At 38.0% G+C, this 26,802-nt stretch overlaps 1 protein-coding gene across 6 annotated transcripts in view; it reads right to left on the bottom strand.

The window, feature by feature from the left end:
- The window catches only part of rbms3 (RNA binding motif, single stranded interacting protein), a 268,599-nt gene that overhangs the window by 236,898 nt on the left and 4,899 nt on the right, over positions 1-26,802 (bottom strand). For 2 of the 6 annotated variants that reach the window (XM_077507156.1, XM_077507157.1), the window contains exons 2-3: positions 25,171-25,260; positions 21,572-21,678 (exon numbers count right to left, since the gene is read on the bottom strand). The gene's annotated coding sequence lies outside the window, so the exon portion shown is untranslated. Of the gene's footprint in view, positions 1-11,797; positions 11,892-17,279; positions 17,566-18,432; positions 18,537-21,571; positions 21,679-25,170; positions 25,261-26,802 lie in introns of those variants that run through there. The other 4 variants (XM_077507158.1, XM_077507159.1, XM_077507160.1 and 1 more) reach the window with 4 other exon arrangements.

Here is a 26,802-nt window from a genome sequence, read left to right as displayed (position 1 = left end):
CCAAATCGTGTGTTTTTTGGTCAAATTTTCTTCTCATCCAGAAGCACATTTCGTTGGAGAGGCTGATGGTTTCTTAACTCTTTTACTGCCACACGTTATAAAAACAAAAACAAAAAAACTAATATAACAAAGGCTTTGATCATTTACATTATCCTTGAAAACGTTCTGTTTCATCAAATTTCATACACATTGAGACTATTGAAAAGAGATACAATGTTGCCATCTGCTGGCTATAGATATTGAGGGTTTTTGATTCCACAACTCATTGACCAGGCAGCACGTGCTGCACTTAGACAGTGCACTGGCCATTGATTTGGAAGAAAAAAAAAAATAAAAAAATAAAAAAAAAAAAAATAAATAAATTTAACACACAGTCGACATCATTTAACGTTTATGGTGACATACATCGTGATTTTACTAATCGTTATTAAACGTTTTTGGCAGTAGAAGAGTTAAGAGACTATGACGACATGAGCTAATTTTAGCCATCCCCTTGGGCCCTCTAAAATCACCTGCCTTGCCTGCCCTGTTTACGGCACCTCGGTGTATTATCATTGATATATTGTATATTGATATATATTGCCATGAATGATGATGGACTAAGCAGTTCCAGAGTTTTAACTATCGAGTCAAGTCCGCCTGGACTTAAGATAAGTTTGTGAATATCTTTTCTAACCATCATGATGGTTGCAGAGTATGGTTGTCATAACAAAACTCTCAAAGCTAGTTAGCTGGCTAATATTTAGAAATTTGGTCAGGAAGAACCAATATTTACCAAACAATAACACCCGGTTTCTTTTAAAAAGCTTAAGGTGTTTTAGGCTGGGGGTTTATCTCACATGATCTAACGGGTTGGGTTTCGATCCCATTCAGAATTTTTCTTTCATCACTCTGTAAACGGAGCAAACAAACTGCAAATTAGTATGTGCCATAATTTGGATGTCGTCTTCACTCTTTGTTGCTTTCGTTAATTACTTTTCTCGTCTCGTGCAGCCAATCAGTGATCAGTCGTCATCGACAGCACAACACAGACTCGGTCTGTTTAAATCAGCCTAAAACTTTCCGAGACCAGCGACACGCGTCGATATTCACAGACTACCCGGTGGTGCCTTCAGACCTCACAGCTTGCTCCGCCCAGATCGCACGTCTGGAATCTAGGTGCTTATTAAAAAGACAGTCCTAAGTCAACGATAGAATCGACGGAGCTAGAAAAATCACACAGCTACATTCCTGGCATTAAGCTCACTTAAGCTAAAAGCTTGTCAACCTCTGATTTGTTCAAATTATCTGCGTGTGATTTTGTTGTCACTTTCTTGCCCGTAAGATTCCAGACTTGTCGATCTCAAGATGACCTCAGTACCGCTACTTAACTGATTTTACGACTGAAAGATGGCCTAATGTGTGCATGGAAATTCCGACGAGGTAACATCGAGTCTGCTCTGGAGACGTGGGTGGATTCAATTAGAGGGCTCACGGGGCTCGTCTCGTCCTTTGATAAGAGTGAGAACCTACGACATTCTTTCAATATGCAAAAAAATCATTGCCTGATAAAATGAGAATTCCCGAAACAGACCAAGATATGACTACTTTTTGCCAGCCAACAGTTTCTGGTGGCAAGCGTACAAGCAGGAAAGTTATCATGCAGCAGCAGAATGTTTGTTCACTACGTCTCACAGTTACACTTGAAGACTCCATTGTTATACGATTCCAGATTTAAAGCTTTGTGTGTACTATGGTTCAGACAGAGGTTATTAAAAAAAATAAAAATAAAGCGTTCACGCTTGAGCAAATGAACCGTAATCATCATAAACAACCACATCTGTTGGTCCCAGACGGTTTTATGACCATTTTTAATTTAGATTTTTCGAAAATATGTATATTGCTGATTTTTCTTTTTTACTCCATGTCAGGGTTACCTGCTTGACATATATTAAAGATGGCACAAAAAAGGAGAGAAGACACTCAGTTCAGGGCTCGCGAGGAGAGATGAGAGGAACTGACTGACACAATTCACTCCTGCACTCTCTGAAGATTCCTCTCCTCACCCTCTCTATTGATTTGGTTTTCCACGCCCTTAGTTACATGTGTGTTCCAACCCTAAAAATGCAAATGCAAGGCATAGTTGGAACACAGTGTACTTGTTTGTCTACTTGTCTACATGTGAGTGGAAGATTGCCGAGTACGTGTGTATTACCAAATGAGGACCTCAAACACCAAATTTAGCAGAGTATAAGAGAGCACTGGGAAATGAGCATAAACAAAACAGATGCCTAAGAAAAAGAAAACAAAAGTATATTTGCAGAGCAGCAAAAAGGGAGATACGCCACACAGTAAAATATATGAATTAAGATAAGACGATGATGATTATGATGATCAAAGTTTATGTGTATAAGAAAAAGAAACCAAACAAGCTAACACAGAGCACAGTATAACGTCCGACTACAAAAACGCCAAAAGTACCAGGCAGGATCACAGACTCGTGGCAGCGAAAACACACAAGATAAACAATGTAATAAAAATCTGAATAAACGTGCCACCAGAAGCACAGAATAACGTCTTAAAAGCCTCGCATCACAAAACGCTTGAATTTATACAAGCGAGCTCACAAAGCAACGTTAAAGTGAACGGCATCAAGGTCGTGTTCTTCTTTTTATAAGCCACTTTGAACAAGTTTGCTGTTCACTCCCCCCCCCCCCCCCTCTTAGAACAAGTGTAAACACTAAAAAATGGTATTCATGTGAAAACTGAATATGAATGTCCACTGCAGGCATGTGTGAGTAAGTAAACGGCAAAACAACAACGGCAGACCCCAGGGCTGTTTATGCTTAGTCAAAAAATAAGACTGGTAGTGACCACACGTCTTCTACATCCAGAAGTGATGCATGAACTTGAGACTATTTCCTTAGCATCCGTACATACAGCATTTTTTTTTTTTGTATTTCTGTGCCATTTATACAGTATATGCAACAACTTGTAAACACGTCTCTAGAAATATCTGTGGCCACTTCAAAGTTATAATTACGAGTAGAGCTTATTTTACTCGTATCGTTCTCATTTATGGCCCAAAGAACACAAACTGACGAGCCGGATTAACCAGGGGAAGTTCCTTGATTGTGAAACATTCCACAGCAACCCTGTCGAGACCGGACAAATGTTTTGCAGCTGGGGCCGAATACAGATGGACTCTTTTGAGATTCCAATGTTGGAGAAATGAATTAGCCACTTTTAAAAAAAAAAAAAGAAAAAGGAAGAGCCAACCAGATAGTTTATCATAGATGACACTGATTAGGATCACGCAGGACAAGTGAGTCTATGAAGAAGAATCGATTCCAAGAAACCAAAACCAGGAGTTGCAGTACTATTTTTAAAGACGTGCCTGATGTGTAATCTACACTATGTGCCAGATGTTACGTGTTGCATTATATTACATTGAATCAATATACTTCAAGGTTTGACGAAAATCCATTCAGGTCAACCTTAGATTGGGTACACTTTCGAATTTGTATCTACCTCTGGCATTTTGAGGCAAATCGAATTTTATTTCTTATTACATGTTGCAAGTACAAAACATTTTACAACTTCGATCATTATAAGAAAATTGGAGTGGGTGGATCTCACTCTGCTTCATCTATCCTTCCTTGAGTCCTTCCTCTGGTCTCTTGAGGTCCCCCTGTTGACATTTGGATATTTCTGGGGTTGGTGAAAGATTCTGGTTTTGTAACTGTGGCTGGTAGGTGGCGTCCAGTTTGTGTGGATTTCACTTTCTTTCCTTTGATCCTTCCTCTGGTCTCCTGACAACTTCACGACTCTGAAGTACCCGGTTAAGGTCAGAGTCCAGCTTGAACGAGAGCTATTGCACCAGACAAACCCTGACTCACTGCTCTCTTTCTTGTCAAACAGCACAAATGGAATTAAATTATCAGTCAAAAGGATCAAAATCATAACTTGCTAGTCAAATCGACTGCAATGGAACACAAATCTCAATGCTGATTAACCACTGACCCGTTGGTAGTAACTGAAGTCAATTGTTGGACCACATTTTGAGCACCACAGTCAAACACCTCTGGAGATTATCGACCAAACAAATGGATTATTGGATGATGAGGTCACGTGTGACATTTGTTTTTCGTTTGTTAGTTGATTCTAGAGTCAGAAGCCACATCATGGTTGGCAACCATTGTGAGCAGGACGTGTTAAATAGAAGGGATTTTCTTCATCATTGATCATTTTCCGACTGGGCGTAACCATGCCAGTTTGAAGCTTGGCAAGAATGCCAATACAATTGGCGTGTTTGTCAAGTACAGTATTCAATAAAACGCAGGCAGATGTCTTGCAAACTGTAGCGTTTACGTTCACTTTTTCGTTGTTCGCATCTAGTCTGAGAAAACAAAATATTTGCTATAAGATCAGAGCAGCACTTGGATGCGTTCAAATGAACACTTGATGATGCAAAATATTTCAATGCTCAAGAGGTTTATTAACTAATTCACTGCCATTGACGGAAAAAGACGTCAAATGATGCATTTTATTTATTTTTTGCTGGTCTGGGAATGAATGTGTTAAGCAAACAAAAATATGTATGCCTATCTAAGCCTGAATATTTATTTCACCAATAACCAACCATTTGTTAGAAGTTTGTACAGTATATTTGGATATTCAGAGGAATAATGAGCGCCATTTCTTACAGTCTGACTTCTATATGACTTTTCCTGCTGCTGTTTTGTATTAGTGCCCCCCCCCCCCCCCCCCGAGCAATCTTCATCCACTGTATTAAGTATGGAAATATATCTGCTTCCATTGTAATTACAAACTCACCGGAGGCGAAGCTTTTTTTGATCTCTGCTCTGCATGTTCTTTTCCTTTCATTTAACTCACCTCGCCAAGCTGATGGGGACAGTCACACGCTGAGCTAACAGTTCCTTTTTTTTTCTTTTTTTTTTTTGCGAGGTGTTGTTCTTGGCATCCGATAGGCCGTGCATCTCGCATGCTTGACGAATATTCGACGGAGGCGGTTATCCATTTAAAAGCGTGTCAGTTTGCGTATAAATTACGGGGATTTCTGTTTTGTTCAACGCGAGTTGCATGTGTAAAAAGCCTTTGAGAGCGGCGCTGATTTATGGTTTTGTTTACTATTACTGTTTCGATGAGAAATCTTCAGACTGAGAATCTTCCATCAGGTTCCATGATGTTATAAGACTGCTTCAAGCAAAAGGGGGGGGAAAGAAAAAAAAAAAAAAAAATGAGATCGGATAATAAAAATGTCTGGCCCAGTTGTCCTTCAAAAACAGGGTAATTACGAATAGTACATATATTACGTTTCCACAGAAGAAGAGGTAATGATGAGAGCAAGCATTTGATGACCTGAAGACATGACCAGTAGCCAAGAGCAAAGAAAACTGGCATGCAGCCCATTGTAAACGCCTTTACGTACTGCATAATTGATCCCATTCCTGCAAAGTCACAACCTCTGGATTTGGCTCAATGTATTGAATAACCCCAAGCGGTGTACTCCCAATCCAATTAAGGCATGTTTACAAAAAAAATAGAAATACGCAACATATACACCATCTAAGTCAGTGGTGTTCAAACTAAGGCCCGGGGGCCATTTGCGGCCCGCCGTCCATGTTTTAGTGGCCCGCGACATATGCTAAAAATGGCATTTGACTGGAGTTCAAATAAAATAAAATAAAATAAAATAAATGTTTGGAGATGGTCAAAGTAAGAAGGGAAAGGGTCGAAAAACAGATGCTATTAAAAGGTTATTTTAGTTCAACTAAAACTAACGAAAAAAATAAAATTCCAAAAAACAATTTCGTTAACGAAATAAAATAAGTTTTTTAAAAAAAGAAAAACTAAATGAAACTACATTTTATGCTTACAAAACTAACTAAAACAAAACTATAATTATAGCAAACATGTCCTTTGCTAATTAATTGAATGCATGAGCCTTTGGGGATGATTTGAAATGTGATTTTTAGTAGATTTATTTTGATATAAACTGGAATAAAGACGTCGCGCCCATGCTGTTTTTTTAAATATTGCGCACAATACACATAAAAAAAAACAAATAAAACGAATACTGAAACGAACTAAACTAAAACTAAGCATTTATTAAAGAACTAAAACTAAGAAAAAACGAACAGAACCACCGTGAAAACGAAAACTAACTAAATTAAAAAAAACTAAACAAAACAAAATAAAAACTAAAATGAAAAATTCCAGAACTATAATAACCCGACTGCCATATTACAAATAAATTGGGTTATATACTGTAGCATTTTTTTCTAAATATGCAAAAGCACAAATAAATTATTTGTACCATTTTTAGAACTAAACACAATTTCTCTCCATAACATTATGTGGCCATTGCATCCCTCTGATTTTCTGTATGTGGCCCTCAAATGGAAAAGTTTGGACACCCCTGATTTAGAGGGGGAAAAAAAAAATAGAAAAAAAAAAGGAATTGGTCGCTCTGTTGCAAAAATTTTAGATGGGAGTGTACACATTGTTAGACTGCACATGTTGTGCTAGCTAATGTCAAGTCTTACTTCAGATAAATCCAATTCAATTTGGGATCAGGTTCAACTTATGTTGGTAAATAAACTACAAGGAAGCCACTGCAGTGGAAAAAAAAAAATCCTGTAAAAACACAGTTGGTGTGCACCCTTGCAAATCGATTTAATAGGAAGAAGCAAATACAAGAAAATAACCAACTTGCATTTCTTTCCGTCTCCCAGACTGTGACAGACGCATGTTGCTCATAAAACATCTAAAATTTCTCACACGCTTTGTTTCAGTCACGCCCAAAATATTAGCAAACCAGATTACGCCAATAAAGACAAATCAAATGAATTTGAAGAACAGCAATTAATTTCACGGATAATGAAAAAGGGAAGCCATCCAAAAACCGTCTCAATTAGTTTAGCGTCGCGTTGCCGATGCAAAGGACGACTGAAGGAAATGAGAATAAAACGGCAGCGAGGAAAATAAAGAGGGCAGGCTCGGCAAATAAATAAAGTAAGAGCAATAATTAAGAGCGTGCCACTGAAGATGAAAACCGGTGACGGAGCGGTAAGTAAGGGAGTGACAATTTAAACAAGATATAAGGCAGTTATAAAAGCTCAGAAGTAGAACAAAAACGACAGTAGATGTTCTGAAATGAGCAAATAAAATGCCTTTCAGACTTTGGCCCAACAGTTTTAGACAATAACAGCAGCTAGACTTTCGGCTTTCGCAATAATGGCCATCACTTGTAACGGAAAATGATGAAAATGAAAATGCTCTTCTTGCTTGCCACGATCAATACTGAGCCGCAGCAGGTCAAGACGCTATCGGTGACCCTGCACGATCGGCGATGCAGCATGCGCAGAAGATCCCGCCATCTTGGATCGCGAGCTAATGCTAATACATTGCCTGAGAGAAAATAATAAAAACAGCTGTTTATTCATTTTGGGAGTGAATAGAGTTGTCAGAAAGCTGCTTTGTAATCTATTAATGAAGTTTGACTGACCTATCTGACTGTTTTGTTGACATTCCCTTTAGCGCAGCACCATCTAATGGATGCGTAACGTAACCCCAGCCTCTACTTTAGCGATATTATATGGGAAAAAAATAAGTTTTAAAATATGTCATTCATTGAAGGCGCGCCTTATAATGCGGTAGAATGGAAAAAGGATGAAGAAATGCATTGACAAAACATATAGCATTTGAATTTCTTTGTCTTTCACAATGGCACAATGTTACTTGCTTTGCTTTCTGATGTATTGGATGAGAACAAGGTCCAGAAAACACAGTCGGAAGTGTATACGGGGGGCAGGCTTAAGCCATGATGAGATTCCCCCCCCCCCCCCGATTTTTCCTTTTGGTTGGTTCCATGTTTTTTATAGCAATAGAACACACAATTCTGTGGGCCTTGCAAAAATCAGTCAAAATCCAGTTAAAATGCCGAGTGCGAAGGATTGAATGAGGTAACTGAGACAAAAGTGACAACAATGAAAGCTTTGTGATTCTCACTACTCAGAGCAACCAAATCAAACTTACTAGTTTCTACTGAAACCTAAAATAAAAATGCTCATTTTCATCTTCTGAGAACAATATGTGCATCGGCAATCTGCTTTACGGTGGCAAAACCAAACAAACGTTGTGTCAAAGTACTTGAGAGTCGTTCAGGTTTCTATGAATGGTTTCAGGTTGACAGGCTTCAACACGGGGAACAGGAAAGCCCCCCCACATGGCATTAGTGAGGGCGATATTGTCTCGTGGAGGGCTTTGAATGCCTGGTTGCTTGGTTTGGCCAGCTATGAAAGAGACGCTGCCTTTCTTCGCCATCCCCGATGACAAGACATCCCGGAAGCCGTGTTGCGTGAAATGGCCTCCTCTCAAACTAGTCGCACCCCTTCGCCAATTGTCATCCCCTGAACACAAGCGACTTCCGTACGCCAAAAAGATACAAGCCTTTGCCGGCCCGTCCTGGCAAAGAATAACAATGATATGATGGGTACTTTGGGTCACTAACAGTTGCACCTCCAAATTAAAAATGGTACCTCTGTGCTCTCGACCGCTATCCTTTCTCAAAAACTATGGAGGACCAAAACTGCCAAAATTCAAAATAAATAAATGACTAAATAAATAAATGTCTAAAAGTGAAAATAAAAATGAATAAAGATATATATAATTTGAAAATTATATCGAAAAAATATAAATGGAAATAAATCAGTTTTTATTTTCACTTTTAGTCATTTATTTATTTAGACATTTAGTCATTTATTTATGTATTTCGTCATTTATTTATTTCATCAATTATTTAGTAATTTATCTATTTATTTAGTGATTTATTTAGACATTTATTTAGTCATTTATTTATGTATTTCGTCATTTATTTATGTATTTAGTCATTTATTTTGTAATTTATCTATTTATTTAGTCATTTATTTATGTATTTCGTCATTTATTTATTTCGCCATTTATCTATTTATTTAGACATTTATGTATTTTGTCATTTATTTATTTCATCATTTATTTATTTCCTCATTTATATATTTATTTAGTGATTTATTTAGACATTTATTTAGTCATTTATGTATTTCATCATTTATCTATTTATTTAGCAATTTATTTAGACATTTATTTAGTCATTTATTTATGCATTTCATCATTTATTTTGTCATTTATTTATTTTGGATTTTGGCAGTTCTGGGCCGTACAGCCAAGTGGAAATGTTATTCAAATGAGGGGGGCGGTCCTAAGCGTGTCTTGGGTTGGACTCCACCGTTGCAAACTTTCCGTCATTGGTCGAGTGAGCAGCTCGGCGATAAAAGGAAGTCTCGCCGGCTTGCAACGGACGACGATCGTGTCCGCCGTCACCTTCAACTTGCGACTTGAGTTGTCATACAAACAAGTGAGGACCGCCCCCTGATTTGAAGAACATTTCCACTTGGCTGTACGGCCAATATACACTCGCCCAGTTCTTGACTCGGCATTTGCTCAAGTGCGACACTTGAGCCGGCCATAACGTGAGCAGAAGATGTGCAGGAAAACGAGGGATGCTCGACTCTCAGCATTTGAACAAGTAAGGATGTGACTAATGTGACTTCCCTTAACGATTCGCTCCAGGCTCAAGCCGACCAAGTTCAAATTGAAAAGTGCTGAAGCATAACCGTGTCCGATTATGCCACAAAGCCGAACAACAACAACAACGTTGAATTTCCTCTTTAGACATTTGCAAACCCTAAATTCATTTAGGCCATATTAAGAAGAGTCTGTTTAGCTTTACGGCAAACACTTCATGAAGTGCGAGTAATTGTAATGGGTAAATATAATAATAAAATCCCACAAGCAACAGATGAGATTGCTACCATCAAATTTGAAAAAAGATTTTTCTTAAATTCTCTGGCATCCAGTCAAACTAATTTCCCATGAAATGGAAAAACACTGAGCTACTAATGAGACAGAGTACACAATCTGACTTCATATAAGAATAATGGACCGCTGAAAAAAAAAAAACACTCGCATTTGCATGTTATGGAAGAAGAAAAAGTTAAACGACGAGGCAGTTCCCCAATCCTGACCACACAAAAACAAAAAATCTGTTGACTCAGCTGTAATGATAAGATGCGTATTTAATAAAATCTATAGCTAATAATGAGATGATCTGTGACTGTAAACGATAGCTAGCTAGCTAGCAATAAATAGATCATGTGCAGATGAATATAGCATTGCAACATATAATGGTACACTAGAATCGGTAAAATGATTATACTGATTCCTCGACATTGTGTTCTCTGTATAGTAAACACATCCCCTTTTTTCCCCCAAACTAACAAATTTAACTTATAACCTTACAAACAATATACACCAATAATCACGGCCAAATTTGCACATTACAATATTAACCTTAAGCATTCCCCTTCTGTAGGCGTAAAAAGCAGGATTACAGTGACGGCATTCAATCACTTTCAACAAAAAGTAAGCTGTACTGAAATACTTCCGGTTTTGTTTTGTTCTTCTTTCAAACTTTTCTTCTCTCAAACTAAATGAGTCACCAACGAATGGTTGACAGTGGAATTACACCCAATATAGAAGAGGTAGACCAAGTCAAGTCAAGTCAGCATTTTTGTTTGTTTGTTTGTTTGTAATTAGAGATGCACGATAATATCGGCAATTATCGGCCAATTTGACGTCAAACAGATAAACCAGATAAAGAAATTTGCCGATAATTATCGGCAATCAACCTATTTGACGTCAAACAGATGAACCAGAAAATAAAAAATTTTGCAGATAATCAGCCAATTTGATTCCATATAAAGAAACCAAATAATAGAGAAAGTTGCCGATAATTATCGGCAATGACCAACCTATTTGACAACATACAGATAAACCAGATAATAGAGAAATCCGCCGATAATTAGTGGCAATTATCAACCAATTCAACGTCATACAGATAAACCAGATCATCAAGAAATTTGCTGATAATTATCGGCAATTATCGACCAATTTGATTTCAATTGTATTCAAATTAATTCTGCAAACAGTTTTCGGCTTACTTATCGGTTATCGACACTTTCTAAATGATTGCTTTATCGGTATTAGTTGAAAATAGCATTATTTTTCTTTAAATTATTATTATTATTATTATTATTATTTCAACCGCAATTTTTATTACACAAATCACTCAGAGGCAATATAGAAAATTTCCGTGTGAACAAAAAAAAAAAAAAAAAAAAAAGGAAATGATAATATTGTCTCATTTTTCGTTACCACACCTCCTAAGTTTTCATTTCTTTTAGGCAGTACTTCTAAAATTGTTGAAAACCACTTCTGTGAATACCCGCCAAGATGGCATCTCACAAGATTTTTGCTATCTGTATTCACACGCGACCTTTCAAGCATTATCCCCCCCCCCACCATGTTCCAATTTCAGATAGTCATCAATTCAATTATTAGTCTCCTCAGCTCCCGAGTGCTCATTAAAAACGCATCATAAATTAGTGGAGCCGCTTTTGCGCGCATCTTAAGAGAGGCCGATTCTCATTCGAAAGCTGCCCGAGTACAGTTCTAAAAGCGCCTTGTAGTTGACAGTTGCAGCTAAGTGCTCCCCGAGACCATAGATCACATGTCCACGTGAGGCTAAAAAAAAACAAAAAAACAAAAAAATAAAAAAAATAAATAAACAATGGCGTTGACAAGTGGTATCAGGACTCCAAGGATGAAGGCGGGGCCAATCGACTCCACTTCCCAGCCAAGCCTATTATCAGGATCCACAGACTTTACTAATGCCCGAAAACAAACAACAACTCACATGCATCCTGCTAATTACGCCCTTGAGAAGCGATGCCAAGCGCACGGGCATTCCTGTTGTGTTGGACGTCTGCGAACAGGCCGATTGGATTCATCCGTACTTTTAATGTGCTCCCGGTCCCTCCCACAGGCCGCTTGAAGGCTTTCATACATTGTTTGTTTAAGACCTGAGAGGAACGCAAGAGACTGTCAATTATGGTCCGCATTAGCACACAGTCACTGATAATAATTCAAACTATCAATGAGCAAATGTAAATGCTACAATGCCAAATGTTTAATCGAGCTCCCAAAATACAGTCAAAGAAAAATGTGTGACATTTGTGAGACCAGAGTAAGGATCAAAGGAAGAAAGACTAAACAAAGTGAAATCCAGCACCGTCCACCCACAGTTACAAAATCTGAATCTTTCACCAATCCCAGAAACGTCTAAATTCCAACACATAAGGGAGACCGCAAGAGACCAGAGGAAAGACTAAAGAAAAGAGTCTTCAATTCAATTCAATGTGCATGTTTTTGGAGCCCATAAACGTGCAAAACGCCTAACAGGAAGACCTGAACTGAGGCTCAAATGGCAAACCTCAGAACTGTGAGGCGGACATGCTAACTATTGATGATTCAATTGGTAAATACTAAATGGAAAGATCTTGCCACAAGTAGGGGTGTTAAAAAAAATAAATCGACAATCGGCAATATACCGCGATATTACAGCTTGCAATTCTTGAATCGATTCAATAGGCAGCCGAATCGATTTTTGTTAGAAAAATATTCAAAACGTCTTACTTAGGGTTAGGATTAGGGCTGGGTTTAAAATATCGATACGCCTTTTCATATCCCAATATCGATACATAAAACCATGTATCGATATATCGACAGATATATCAGATAAATAAGTTTCAGTTTTAGATAAATAATTTTCATACAAATCTTAGTGTGCATGTACAAGATTACTGAATGGTATTTTCTAAATTTGAGGAAAAAAAAAATAATATAAAATTAAAAAAAAAAAAAAAAGGATAAATTTGTATCGGGATTAATCGGTATTGAATCGTGATACGATAGGCAATTCACACCCCTAGTCACACAAGGGTTGCGGATTGAACCCACAACCGCTCTACCACTGAGCCATGCATTTCTTATGCGAAAAGTTGTTTTTAAATATTGATTAAAAACGGACCTCAGAGGTTCCGCTACATTCCGATAATCGTTGAAATACGCAATATGCTATAACACTTAAAAGAAATGATTTCCTAAACTAATGTAATAATTGTGACGGGAGACGGTCTTGTAATAAGTAAGAGGAGCAAAAATCAATAACACTTCCTGCAAACTGAATTTGAATTAGGATCTACTTAAGCAGCACATCGAGCAAGATGAAAAAGTCCCTGGGCTTGACAGTGCAAGTGCTTCTCTTCACAACAGTCGCCAAAAATAGCCGCGTTTATAATAAACTTACTTCAGGGCAAGGCGGTGAAAAGCAGCAAAGTCACAAGATGCACCGTCACACATCAGCCGGCGTGAAAACTCAATTCTTTAAATCGGGAGGGGAAACGCGATTAAGCTCCGGATACATTCGGTACACTCGTGCCTTTCAACTCGGAATGTCGCTTTCTTGCCAACAACGATTTCCAAAACCCGACGATTGCAATTCTGTGCAGACGCGCAACCGTGAGAAAGAAACCGTTTGCGTTCATTTACAGTCAAACTTCGGTTTTACAACGCTTCTGTTCTCAACCAAATCGGTTTATGACCAGAAAAATTCGAGAATTTTATATGTCTCAGAACTCGTCCCAAAAATCGGCTCTCGACCAAACTGAAAAAAAACAAAAAACAAAAAAAAACGAGCGTACCTGAACGCAACTCACTCGGGAGCCGAGCTAACGTGAATGCCCAGGATGCTTCCTCCGTAATCACAGACTTTATTCTCAGAATTCTCACTTTATTAGTGCTATTATTCTCACTTTAAAGTCAGAATTCTCACTTTAAACTGAGAATTACGTGATTAAATTCGGACTTTAACGTCGGAATTCTCACTTTAAAAGTCAGAATTCCGTGATTAAATTCGGACTTTAGTGTTGGAATTCTCACTTTAAAGTCAGAATTCCGTGATTAAATTCGGACTTTAACGTTGGAATTCTCACTTTAAAGTCAGAATTCCATGATTAAATTCGGACTTTAACGTCGGAATTCTCACTTTAAAGTCAGAATTCTGACTTTAAAGTGAAATGAAATTCCGAAAAAAAAGTCAGAATTCTCACTTTAAACTGAGAATTCCGTGATTAAATTCGGACTTTAACGTCGGAATTCTCACTTTAAAAGTCAGAATTCCGTGATTAAATTCGGACTTTAACGTCGGAATTCTGACTTTAAAGTGAAATTCTGAGAATAAAGTTAGAATTCTCACTTTAAAAGTCAGAATTCCGTGATTAAATTCGTACTTTAGTGTCGGAATTCTCACGAATTCCGACTTTAAAGTGAGAATTCCGAAAAAAAAAGTCAGAATTCTGAGAATAAAGTGAGAATCCTGCCAAACTTTTTCTCTCTCTCTTCACTGGCCCGAATCCTCTTCTGCACAACAACAACAACAACAACAACACTTGAGAGTTTCTTTAAATCAAGGTACCCAAATTACTCCAAGACTTGTGCTCCAGTGCTTGAATTGACCAGCGTATGATCCGTGTTCAAAACAACTACCGGTACTTTATGCAAGCAAATTAGCTGTTGCATGAAGAGTGCTTATGCCGAGTCAGGTGGGAATGAAGACATAAAAAGGTCATCGGGAGGAACGCGAGTGGTCACGATGCAAACAATTCCTCCGAGTATGAACGGCAAAGAACGAATAGGAAATATTCGGAGCAAACATGGCATGGCATGGCATATCATCCTTCTCATGCTAGCAAGGTATGGGTTGCTTAAGCTCAGACGCTCGTGGGGTGGGGAGGCGTCGTCTCCAGCCCCGCCGGTGGCGGTGGCGGTTTTTGCGGCGCGGCTAAGATTGAAGTCAAATCACAGCCATTGATCAAGGCCAGGATGCTTCCTACATCAGAACTGCCGGTCCGCTTACGGGCACGACGGAGAGGAACGACGGAGAGAGGCGGATGGCAGTTTTAGTAGAGGAGGCGGGAAGAACAATGTCTTTATCCATCATAACAAAAGACAAAAAAATAAAAAATAAAAAATGCTGAGGCTTCACGGGATGCCTCCCGTGAGGGTGAAATATGAAACGCTGCTTTCAAGCTGTATACAGCACAACGCCGGTATGATTTTAAGCCAAATACAGTATAAATCTCACCCCTCCCCCACCACCACCACCCTTCCCCCGCTCATTTTCTTTAACTCATTTACTCCCAATAACGTATAAATATGTTTTTTTTAATGTTCCAAGTGTCCCAAAGACGTATTTATACGTTTTGTTTTTTTTTATGCTAGAGCATACAGTAGGCTTTGATGCAGCCTCTCAACTGCAAAGAATGGTTGCAGAAATGGTAGTTATGACACAGACGGCCAGCAGGTGGCAGCAGAGCAAAGGAGATCAACCAGGGCCATCGAGAAAAAAAAAACCCTCAATGACTTACAATTTTAAATAGATTTGTGAAAACTGATGAAACTTAGCTCTCGTCTAATGCTAATTGCTGCAAAACTGAAACAGATAGAAACTTACTTTTTTTCCTGATGAAAGAAGAGACTTTAATCTTTCTTTTGATAGGTTCCATGCTTTTATAGCAATAGAACACAATATTCTGTGGGCCTTGCAAAATCAGTCAAAATCCAGTAAAACAGCCGGGAGCGAACGGGATTGCGAAATGTGAAAATGGCTGCTGGGAGTGAATGAGTTAAATTAAGAGCGATGCATCGGCAGCGCGGTGGCATCTTTTTAATTCCCATCCGGCTGACCCCCGTGCACCCGACAAATCTCCGGGAAGAAAATGCCAGCGCTAAATACGCCGTTCATTATGCTTTTATGACGGCCAAGAAACGCACCCATGGCTACATCATATTTGCTGTTAACTAAAAGTCGTGGAGACAATTAGCGCAGGTTGTTAAAATTAATCATTGTAGCGGGCTATAATCTCAGAGGGCAGCAAAAGTCCGGGCATTTATGGTTTGTTTATCTGATCCCCCCCCAACACGCTCACCAACAGTATATCATCCAGCTGTGCTACTAAAAACAAAATGAGAGGGTTTACTTTGGGTGCAGTGATGAGTTATCCATTTCAGCGTTAGATTAGATAAACAAAAGAACAAAATACAAACTCCACACAACAACGTCGAATAAACGTGCACATTATTTCTTTGATACATATTTCTCATGCTCTCTTTAATAACACCCACATTGTTGCACGAAATAGATACATCGAATATCAAACTTTTAATTGCACTTTCCAATGTTACTTATTTAGATTTAAGATCATAATGAAGAAACAAATACAGTATTTAATACAAAAAAAATGGAAGTAAAACTATAGATTTTACTTATAACATTTTATTTATAATCAGGGTTGGGAATGTTACTTTCAAAACGTATTCGATGCAGTTACTTGTTGAAAAATGTATTTAGTAACGTAATCCAGGTACCAGATTATTAAAGTAATGTAACTCGATTACTTTGAATTACTTTTTGATTACGCCAATAACAAATATGCTAATGAAGACAAAATAAATTAGGTATTACTACAACTTGCTAATTTATTTTATTTTTTTTAAATATATTTTCTGGTCTTTTTTTTTTTTTCCTTATGAACATTAAAATCTTATTCTCCCTGGAGAGAAACTAGTGTATATTTAAAAAAAAAAAAAAAAAAAAAGTCAATTAACTCATTCACTTGCCGCCATTTTCACATTTCACAATCCCGTTCGCTCCCGGCTGTTTTACTAGATTTTGCAAGGCCCACAGAATATTGTGTTCTATTGCTATAAAGACATGGAACCTATCAAAAGAAAGATTAAAGTCTCTTCTTTCATCAGGAAAATAAAGTGCGTTTCTATCAGTTTCCGTTTTGCAGCAATTAGCATTAGAAGTGAGCTAAGTTTCATCAATTTTCACAAATCTATTCAACATTGTAAATAATTGAGCTTTTTTTCTAGATGGCCCTGGTTGATCTCCTTTGCTCTGCTGCCACCTGCTGGCCGTTTGTGTAATAACTACCATTTCTGCAACCGTTCTTTGCAGTTGAGAGGCTGCCTTCTGTATGCTCTAGCATAAAAAACAAAATAAAAAAAACCTATAAATATGTCTTTGGGACACTTAAAACATAAAAAAAAAAAAACGTATTTACACGTTATTGGGAGCAAATGAGTTAAGGATTTTTCACCAAAGCCCCATTTCTAATGTTTCTCAAGTTGTCCCAATAATAAGTTAAAATGTTTAACTCATTCACTGGCATAGACGGGGAAAAAAAAAAAAAAAAAAAAGAAAGACGTCAAATGATGCATTTTTTGCTGGTCTGGCAATGAATGTGTTAACTTTGTGCTAAAAAATGTCTCACCTTGTCAGAGTCTCACGCCCCGTGTCCAATACCCTCTCTGTTTTGCCATCACCACTCTTGCTGTGTCCGTTATTAGCGGGGCTTTAATAATGAACCCAGCGGGCGTCTTCTTCATTAGGCAGGCAGGTGGAGAGAGGCCACCGAGCCAGGCTGACCCTGCTACACTCGTCCTCATTGGGGATCTGGCACAAGAATTTTAATGGGAGACGAACAGAGGCGGGCAGGTCAGTCCAGGGGACGCGGCGCGCATGCCAATCCGGGGGGGTTGGGGGGGCTGACCGACCAGCGTGAACGCAGCGAACGGCTGCGAACAGCTCGTCTGACAGTTTGTAACAAGCGTGGAGGATGGGAAGCCTGTGGGGGGATCCAATGCCAGTGGGAAGAGTGACGGGAAAGGGATCAAGTGAGGCATCGAGGTGAGAGATTTGACAAGACGCCGGCGGCGATCTGGGACGATCATTGTGTTACGCTCACCAATAAAAGAAAGTTACAACTTTTTGTTAATCGCCTTATTTATGCCGGGAAGACCGTATTAACCGTTGCAGAGAAAGTTAATACATTATAAAAACTAACCCGATCATAAATTCATTCAAACGGCACACCGCCTTGTACTCGTCATTGCCGGCGCAAACCACGGATCACTCGCTTTTAGTAGGCCGTAACGTTTATAGACATGCTTGACAACTTTTTGCATTTTGTTCGCAAAATGTTAGCGCTAACGTTTAATTATGTTATTCGTGTCGTTGGGACCGTTGCTCACTGCTAATTTGAAACTATCCCAAAATACGTTTAGAAAATGGATGCGTGATGTTCATAGCGGTACATAAGACTGACACAGAATCAGAATAATAATAATAATAATAATAATAATAATAATAGGCACCTTTCTGGCCACCTTACAACAACAGTTAAATATATGCAAAAAAAAAAAAAAACAATGTTTATAACAAAACATAAGATGAAACAAAAAATGAATAATAAGACATGTGTCACGTTTACACCAACACCGAGTGAACCGCGACTGCGTGGAGTCAATCGCAACGGACGTCGGTGAAAAATAAAAGGTCGGGTTTTGTATGTGTGTGCGATTTTTGTTTAAAAATGTCATTTTTCTTTTTAAAAGAAAAAAAAAGGAAATCAGCTTTTTACATACCTTACTTCCTAAGTGTTCAAATAAGGTCCCACGTTTGTTTGGTGGCCCAGAACTTTAGCTCACTGGTAGTGCTCTGCGGTCATGGCTCTGGTTCAATACCCCCTCTCCTCATTTAAAAAAAAAAAAAAAATTACATAAATGAGTTGATCGCAGAAGTAAAATAAGATGTCCTTAGAGCATCTTGCCATTATTTATTCATTGGTCAAGTAAGAGTTTCCTTGTGTAAGATTAGACAGCTAGCTAGCTAGCTAGCTATAAAAAATAAACAAAAACTCTAGCCATTGATTAACGTTTGATTTTTATGTACCCTTGTAACAATGCCGGGATTTTGTTTCTTGTTCAAAAAATTGCATATTAAAATCACATGATTTTACGGTACTTCCTTAACTCATTTGCTCCCAATAACGTGTAAATACGTTTTTTTAATGTTTTAAGTGTCCCAAAGACGTATTTATACGTTTTTTTGTTTTTTTTTAATGCTAGAGCATACAGAAGGCTTTGATGCAGCCTCTCAACTGCAAAGAACGGTTGCAGAAATGGTAGTTATTACACAAACGGCCAGCAGGTGGCAGCAGAGCAAAGGAGATCAACCAGAGCCATCTAGAAAAAAAGCTCAATTACTTACAATTTTAAATAGATTTGTGAAAACTGATGAAACTTAGCTCTCTTCTAATGCTAATTGCTGCAAAACGGAAACATTTTTTTTTTTTCCCCCTGAAGAAGAGACTTTAATCTTTCTTTTGATAGGTTCCATGCTTTTATAGCAATAGAACACAATATTCTGTGGGCCTTGCAAAAAATCAGTCAAAATCCAGTAAAACAGCCGGGAGCGAACGGGATTGCGAAATGTGAAAATGGCTGGGAGTGAATGAGTTAATGTTGTGCTATGTATCTGGTACTTGTTTGTATGTAATTTTCTAGCTGTTGTGTCATTTTATTTTATGGGGACTACAGATGCAAACTAGCATTGTGGTAAACCTGGCGCAGCCATCGTTTTAAATGTTACCGCAACACTGTCCTTTCAATAAACTCAAACTCTCAAATAAATATTTTACTTTCCTCTCTTCATAAATCAGATTATGCTCATAAATCCACGGGAGGAATAATTCAATCATCCTTAAACATACCAAATGTTTTCTTTCCTATTAGCAAGATTTTGACTGTGCTTCATACTCGAATTTCGCAAACTTTTTTTTTTTCCTGCAGCTGCTATATTTCACAGAGTCAAATTAAAAAATCCATAAATACATCACTTGCAACTGTCCGCACCCTTGTCATCGGCACACTTACATTCTGCTTCGTCAAGAGTGGGAAGACAAAAGACTTTAATGAAGTGCACCGTACTGCGACTTCATATCGTTCTCATTTCTTGCCTTGTCAGGTTTCTAAATTAAGAGTGATGTTTCTATTTGTTTCCAAACGTGTTGTTTGAAAAATGGTTCACTTAGCTCAATACTAAACACACGAGGTACTACAGGCTCCTCCCAAATGTCCCGAGGAACTAAATATTGTATTTTGAGCCGTTTTGAAATCCATAAATAGGACGCCGGGTAGAAAAAAAAAAAAAAAGACATGAAAAGACGCAATACTTCATAAGAAAAGCTCATTCAGACTGATTGAAAAGCCCACAATAGGTTCAGGTAAAGGACAATGCACATCCAAACAGATGTAAACATCTCATTTGCATTTTAAAAGGTGTCAGGCTGAGCTTTATCTTGCACATTTTCAAAAATGTCACCGGCGCAGATGCAGCCCGAACATGTAAATAAGTCCGTCGACAGTATCGCTGTCATCAACAAGGTGCTCTTCACTGGCAGACAATTGGGGGGGTTATCAGAGGCCAGCCTCGGTTAAATGATGCAAACAAAGTGTGACAAAGTGGCAGCGGCAATTCTTTTGAAGGAGCGCGTGATTGAAACCATGCAGATTATCAAAGGCCGCCAAATGATGCATCGGCTCTACGGATGGTTCTATCTTGAATGTGAAATGGTGCAGTTGCAGTGATTGTGAAGGCTGGGCAGTATAGTTGCTGTTTTTTTTTTTTTGTAAAAGTCAGGGATGTTGCTTTCAAGCATTTTTTGCCTCGATTCTAGTTAGCTCAGCACACCACTGTTGTATTGATTAAATAATCAAATTAAAGATTTAGAAGAAAAAAAAAAGCAACAATTCCTTAGCATGTTACAATATAGGTAAAATGCAGTGGAAATATATATTATATAAAACATAATACAAATATTGATTGGTATTAGGTATTTTTCTTCATATTATCAGAAGTGGGTGCATCAATGAATTTTGAGCATCGTCAATAGGTGTGGTAACATCATCACCGTCATCGTCAATATTTCAAGCCAAATCGCATAGTAATTGTCAATCGGTCATTCCTCAGCAAAATGGGCATCCTTCAATGTTCCAATCATTTAAAGTCTGCATCCAACATTCAATCATTGACAAATTGATGATTAATCCAATAAGAGATGAAAAAAATGCTTAGTCCAACAATTGTTAGAAGTTTCCCGTCATTCGTTGTAGGCAACAAAACGGACGTTTACGGAATGTCCACCTCTGTATATAATCAAAGAAAATATATTGAATTCACCGCCCTAAAATGAAAGTCGTTTCATCCCTTCCAGAATCGGCTTTACTGCCCAAGCATATAAAACACACGAGGAATTACCAGCTAGTCTTCACAGTCACAACCATCCGAGAAACATAAAAAATAATAACCAACAGATTGTGAAGCCTGACGGGTCGCCATTAGCGCCCCAAATTTCTGAGATGAAAAGACTCCACTATGCATGTATTCAGGCCTGTACAATCTTTTTTTTTTTTCTGGTCCTCTGTACATCCTATACGAGAATGTTTTATCTGTTAAAGACGTTGCAGGCTATTAATAGCTGCTAGGAGCTCTCACATAAACACAGACAACGAAAACATAAAGGGTAATGGACATGAAAATGATAACAACAGTGTGTCTTTTTTTTTTTTTAAATCCCACAGCAGAATAAGATCCAGAGGTCGGCTGAGTTCAAAAGGCTCAAGCACAATTACAGTTTCTGTAAGTTCTCGATTATGACTGCTTGGTCATCTGTGACCTTTCCAATAAAAAGAGGATCTGCAGATTAAAAAGGTAGATCCCTACCTGTCTCCATTTCTTCCATGTTGCACACGTCCACAAGGAATGGCCAGTATCGATTGTTGTTCTTCTGTCAACTGGGCCTCCAACATTCACGCTCAAGCTGATCAATCCTGACACAGCATTCGCCGATTCACAAGACATACAAATAAGAGAAGAAAAAAAAAAAAATTGTCAGTTAATTTTGGCAAGAAATTTTAATTTAGTTACTCTTTTGACTAAACTGAAAGTTTTTGTCATAATTTAATCATCTGATTGTATTTTAGCTTTAATCTAATTTTAGTCGACAAAAATAAAGACCAAATTCAGTTGACAAAAAAAAAAAAAAAAAAAAAAAGACACTAATGTCCATTTGTCATTCAGACTGGAGGAGATCATGAAAATGTTTTGCATATCTGTAAATTGAAGCAGAAATCATTTGTCAATCAAATCATTTTGAATCGAAAATCGATTCTGAATCAAATCGTAGGCCCAAGAATGGTAATCGAATCGTGAAACAGTCAAAGATTCCCAGCCCTACTGACCAGTGCTCAAATCTGATGATCAAATCCTGCCTGAGACCGTTTGTGAAATTGCTTTGTTGACAGGGTTTAAAAACATCAAAACAGTTGGCTGCAACCAACCACTAATTATGCCAACAACACAAATGCTTCGTAGTTCTGAAGCCAACTTCGTATCACGATTCACAGGTCACGATTCGATTCGATACCGATTAATCCCGATACGAATTTATAAGTCGATTGTTGCGATTTTTTTCCATTCAAATTTAGAAAATACTAATCAGTAAGCTTGTAGAGTGTAAGATTTATATGAAAATGTATTATTTATTTATCTGAAATTTCAGTCTTATAGCGGTTGTAATCTGTTTCATGTTTGAACAGCATTAAAATAAAATATGAAGGCTTAATGTTCCGTTCATATAACATTCTTCCATGCTCAAGGTGTGAATCCTAACCCGAAGTCAGACGTTTTGTTGAATATTTTGCCATTAAAAATGGAAGTTTAAAAATACATTCACACACAAAAAAAAAAAAAAAAAAAAAAAGGCAATGATGATAAGACGTTGAATCGGTAAGACTACCGAATGAACAATTCTGAGCTCTTAAAAAATAAAAAATCGATTTTTTTTTTATTGAATCGATGTAGTATCGCGATATATCGGCGAATCGATTTTTTTTTAACACCCCTAGTTGTGTGTGTGCCCGACCATTCAATAATTATGTGCGAGCTTGACGATAACGCCGCGTACGTTTAGTTTTTGTCGGGACGGGCTAGCGTACATAAAAAAAAAAAAATAGGCCGCACGTCTCCCTGCAAGTTTGGCTTGTGCGTGAGATTTCGCAACCTGCTCGTCCGGCGAAGCCGTCAGCCCGACACTAATCCTCCTTTGATGAGGCTCGCTTCACGGGGAAAAAAATCGCTGACATTTGGCGCTGAGGCCTTCTGCCTTCCCTCGCGATCACGCACGGAGGGGCCGCGGCTCCGGTGAGATGCGCTTTCATCCCGATGTCGGGGGGGATTCAGATGACTGCTGGATTAGATGGCAGCTTAAAAGGAGACGGGAAAAAAAACTGATGTTCGCGCTCGAGAGACAAAGCCTTAAAAAAAAAAAAAAAAAAAAAAAACAGATCAGCTCACGTTTCTTATCAACTCCAAAGAATCGGGTATGAAAGACAAATTGTTTAATTGTTCACACTTTTCACAAGCTCCAACGTCACCCTCATTAACTCATTTACTCCCAATGACGTGTAAATTCGTTTTTTTTTTGTTTTTAAATGTCCTAATTGTCTCAAAGACGTATTTATACGTTTGTTTTTTGTTTTGTTTTTTTTATGCTAGAGCATACAGAAGGCTTTGATGCAGCCTCTCAACTGCAAAGAACGGTTGTTATTACACAAATGGCCAGCAGGTGGCAGCAGAGCAAAGGAGATCAACCAGGGCCATCTAGAAAAAAAGCTAAATTACAAAAAGGACAAAATCACCCCCACACGTTATGAAAAGCCCATATCTATAAATTGAGAAGTAGTTTTTTGTTTTGTTTTTTTGTTTAAATCCTGTATTTCAAAAAAGTGCATTTTCCTGAGTGAAACCAGCAGACAGCCCCTTTAATTAATTAGTCCGACATTACAATTTATTTATTTATTTATTTATTTTTTTAGCTTGACAAAATTATCTCACGGGCCGGATTAAACCCCTTTGTGGGCCTGATTCGCACCCCTGGTATAAAACTAGCAGTTTATTTAAAAAAAAAAAACACTTATGTTCTAAAAATGTCGTTTGTTGCGGCGCTAATACTTTGTGGTTTAGCTGCAAAAGCAACTGAACATTCCAATTAATAGTAATGAGCCACAAACAATGACAACAAGTCAAACCATTGAACTGAAACCCTGAAGAGATGAAAACATCACATTTCACGTCACGTCAATCCAACAGGTGAACACCTGGAGACAATATGTGATTAATGACTGCTACTGCAAAGACACCTTGTCACACTGAGGTGTGTCACTGCCTCCCTCTGGTACAGTGGAGAAGCACACATTTTTTTCCCCCCCATCTTATTTTGGTTTTGTTTATATCATTTGGAGGAGTTTATAAGAGCAGATTAGCTTTTTAAATGATTTATTCACATCGGAAGATAACTAAAGATGACTTAAGCCAGTGCTTCGTAATTATTTTCTGTCATCCCTAGTAAGAAGAAAACATCTCTCCCCCCCCCACCCCACCCCCCACGCGACTATAAATAGTATCATTTGTCTTAAAAGAAAAAATAATAATAAAAAAAAATGGTTATAAGCACACCTCTGCATAACTATCTGTATTAACGTCTAAGAGAATTAAAAAAAATAAAAATATGGACCAACCAACAACAAAGAATAGCTTTATTAACTGGAACAGAAAAGATTTAAAGTGCATCTGAAATTAAAAAAAAAATAATAATAATAATAAAATTAAATCCTTAATTAAACTATAAACATTTTTTGACTGACCATGTCAAACCATATGATCCGGAAAAATAAAATTACATATAAATCAAAAAATAATAATGCATTCAAACTGATCACCAACATTAACTCAGGAGCACAATATTATATATAAAAAATATATATATAAAAAAAACCTGCAAAACAAAAATATAAAATAATTTGTGCTGATTTTTTTTTTTTTTTTTTTTTTTTTTTTTTTGCAAAGCGCGCCTGCTCAGTGCAAACAAATCCCCGACACCAAAGAGCGAATGCTCCCTGCGCGCGCACTGCCAATAATGAGAGCGCCACTGCCCCCTAATGTAGTGGAGGTGCAATTGCACTTTAGGACAGTAAAAAAATAAAATAAAAAATAAAATAAATGAGTAAAAAAGCATGTTCCCCGAGGTCAAACGTGCCCCCCCCTTTGGGGGGCCACCCACTATTTGAGAAGCACTGACTTTAGCCCTTGAAAGAATAACTTCCCTAAACTCCAAATTCCCCCCTTCTCTCATTTAGCTAATTTCCAGCCCTCTTTTTCTCTCCAAAGATTCTATAATGACATTCGGCCCGTGTTGAAGAGCCGTTATAGCGCTGTTAAGTGTGTGTGTGGGGGGGGGGGGAAGAGGTGGTTGTCACGGTTACCTGATCCAGCACGGTGCCGAGCCATCTGCCGTGGAAAAAAAGACAACTCCCCTTGCTCCACTGCAGTAATTACTGCAAACCCCAAGCAGCCTGCGCACATGAGCAACAGCGAGCGTGTGAGTGACACGATACATCAGACAAAATAACCACGCTATTAGCTAAGACTGCTTGCTCTTAACTCATTCACTGCCATTGACGGCAAAAGTCGTCAAATGATGCATTTTTGCTGGGCTGGCAGTGAATGTGTTGAAGGCAAATAGTGATGAGTCTTACAACCGCCTGGCTTAGTCCAATTTGGGCTATCGAATGTGGTATTTTTCAAAAAGGATCCATCTGTTCTCGCTATATTTTGGAGTGCCTGCTTCATTTCTTTGCCGTGACCCGTCGCGCTCCAGCTGTCAAACATCCCCTTGTGAGCGCCGGATAAAAAGAAAAAAAAGCAACAACAAAAACACTTACGCTAACTTCCTTGCACGGAGATGAGACGATTCAGGAAACAATGGCGTCCGTAAATAACACACGACAGGCAGAAGTTTAAAATAATTGCATCTGAATGTTTACATGATTATTTGGACAATTTTTTTTATGAGACGCTTTCACAGCATCCTCGTTAACTAGCATGCGCCATTCATTTGATTGCTAATTGGCGACTGAATTAGTGCCGTCACGATCGAATACATTTACAATCGATTAATCTACCGATTAATCGACTAATCAGATTCATTTTTTCATTTTTCATTAAAGTTTTCCCCCTGATTACTATTTTATGACGTTGTGATTGGTGTTTATTTAGCAATCTAAGATAATCGGTCTTCTTTCATGAAGGACGATAGAAATCAGTGAACAATGACTGCTGATATGCTGAAATCAGAGGATTTGGACAGTTTGAAATGAAAAAAAAAATGGCTCCCAACAATTACTCGATTATTAAAACAGTTGTCGATTAATTTTTTAATCGATTACTCAATTGATTTTGACAGCCCTAGACTGAATTAATACATCGTGGCTTTTAATATGGTCATTAAAAAAAAAAAAAAAAAATCCTCCATTTTATCTGTGCAACAACAGAAACCAGGAGTTATAAATAATGAATAATGTTTATCAATATCAGTGCAGTGGGGTCTCATGCAAGCAAAGATCACTTTAATTACGTGTGCATTCTATTTTGAGTCCACAAAGACTTATTTTGTGTGATTTATTTCCCCTCGTGTTTTTTACATATTTTATTTTTATTTATTCTTTATTTTATTTTATTTATTTATTTGTATTTAATGTTATTTTTTAATTTAATAAATGATCTTGCCTGATTAATAGAATTTAATACCCCAAAGTGGCCCGAGCTCTGAGGCCCTTTATTAGTTGCATCGCAGCTCTAGTTAGGGCCCGAGCAGCGAGCGCCGTTTACAATCAGCACAGTTTCATGGCACCAATCAGAAAGTCGACATTGTGGTACAATGGCATTTGAAGGCTTAAATGCTAATCTCTTATTTAAATTGAGATATAACATTATTGACGTCTCCATTACTTTTACAATGACTCGGTAACGAGACCACTTCGCATGCTCCTCAATTACCGAGCATGAGCAAAAACACCTCAAGTGACCGCTAAAGTCAACATTCCGTGGCAAAAACC

The sequence above is a fragment of the Festucalex cinctus genome, chromosome 19, assembly GCF_051991245.1.
Source record: "Festucalex cinctus isolate MCC-2025b chromosome 19, RoL_Fcin_1.0, whole genome shotgun sequence".
In the NCBI taxonomy this organism is placed as follows: Eukaryota; Metazoa; Chordata; class Actinopteri; order Syngnathiformes; family Syngnathidae; genus Festucalex; species Festucalex cinctus.
Note: the sequence above shows the minus strand (reverse complement) of the source record. Positions and strands in the feature narration are given on the sequence as shown.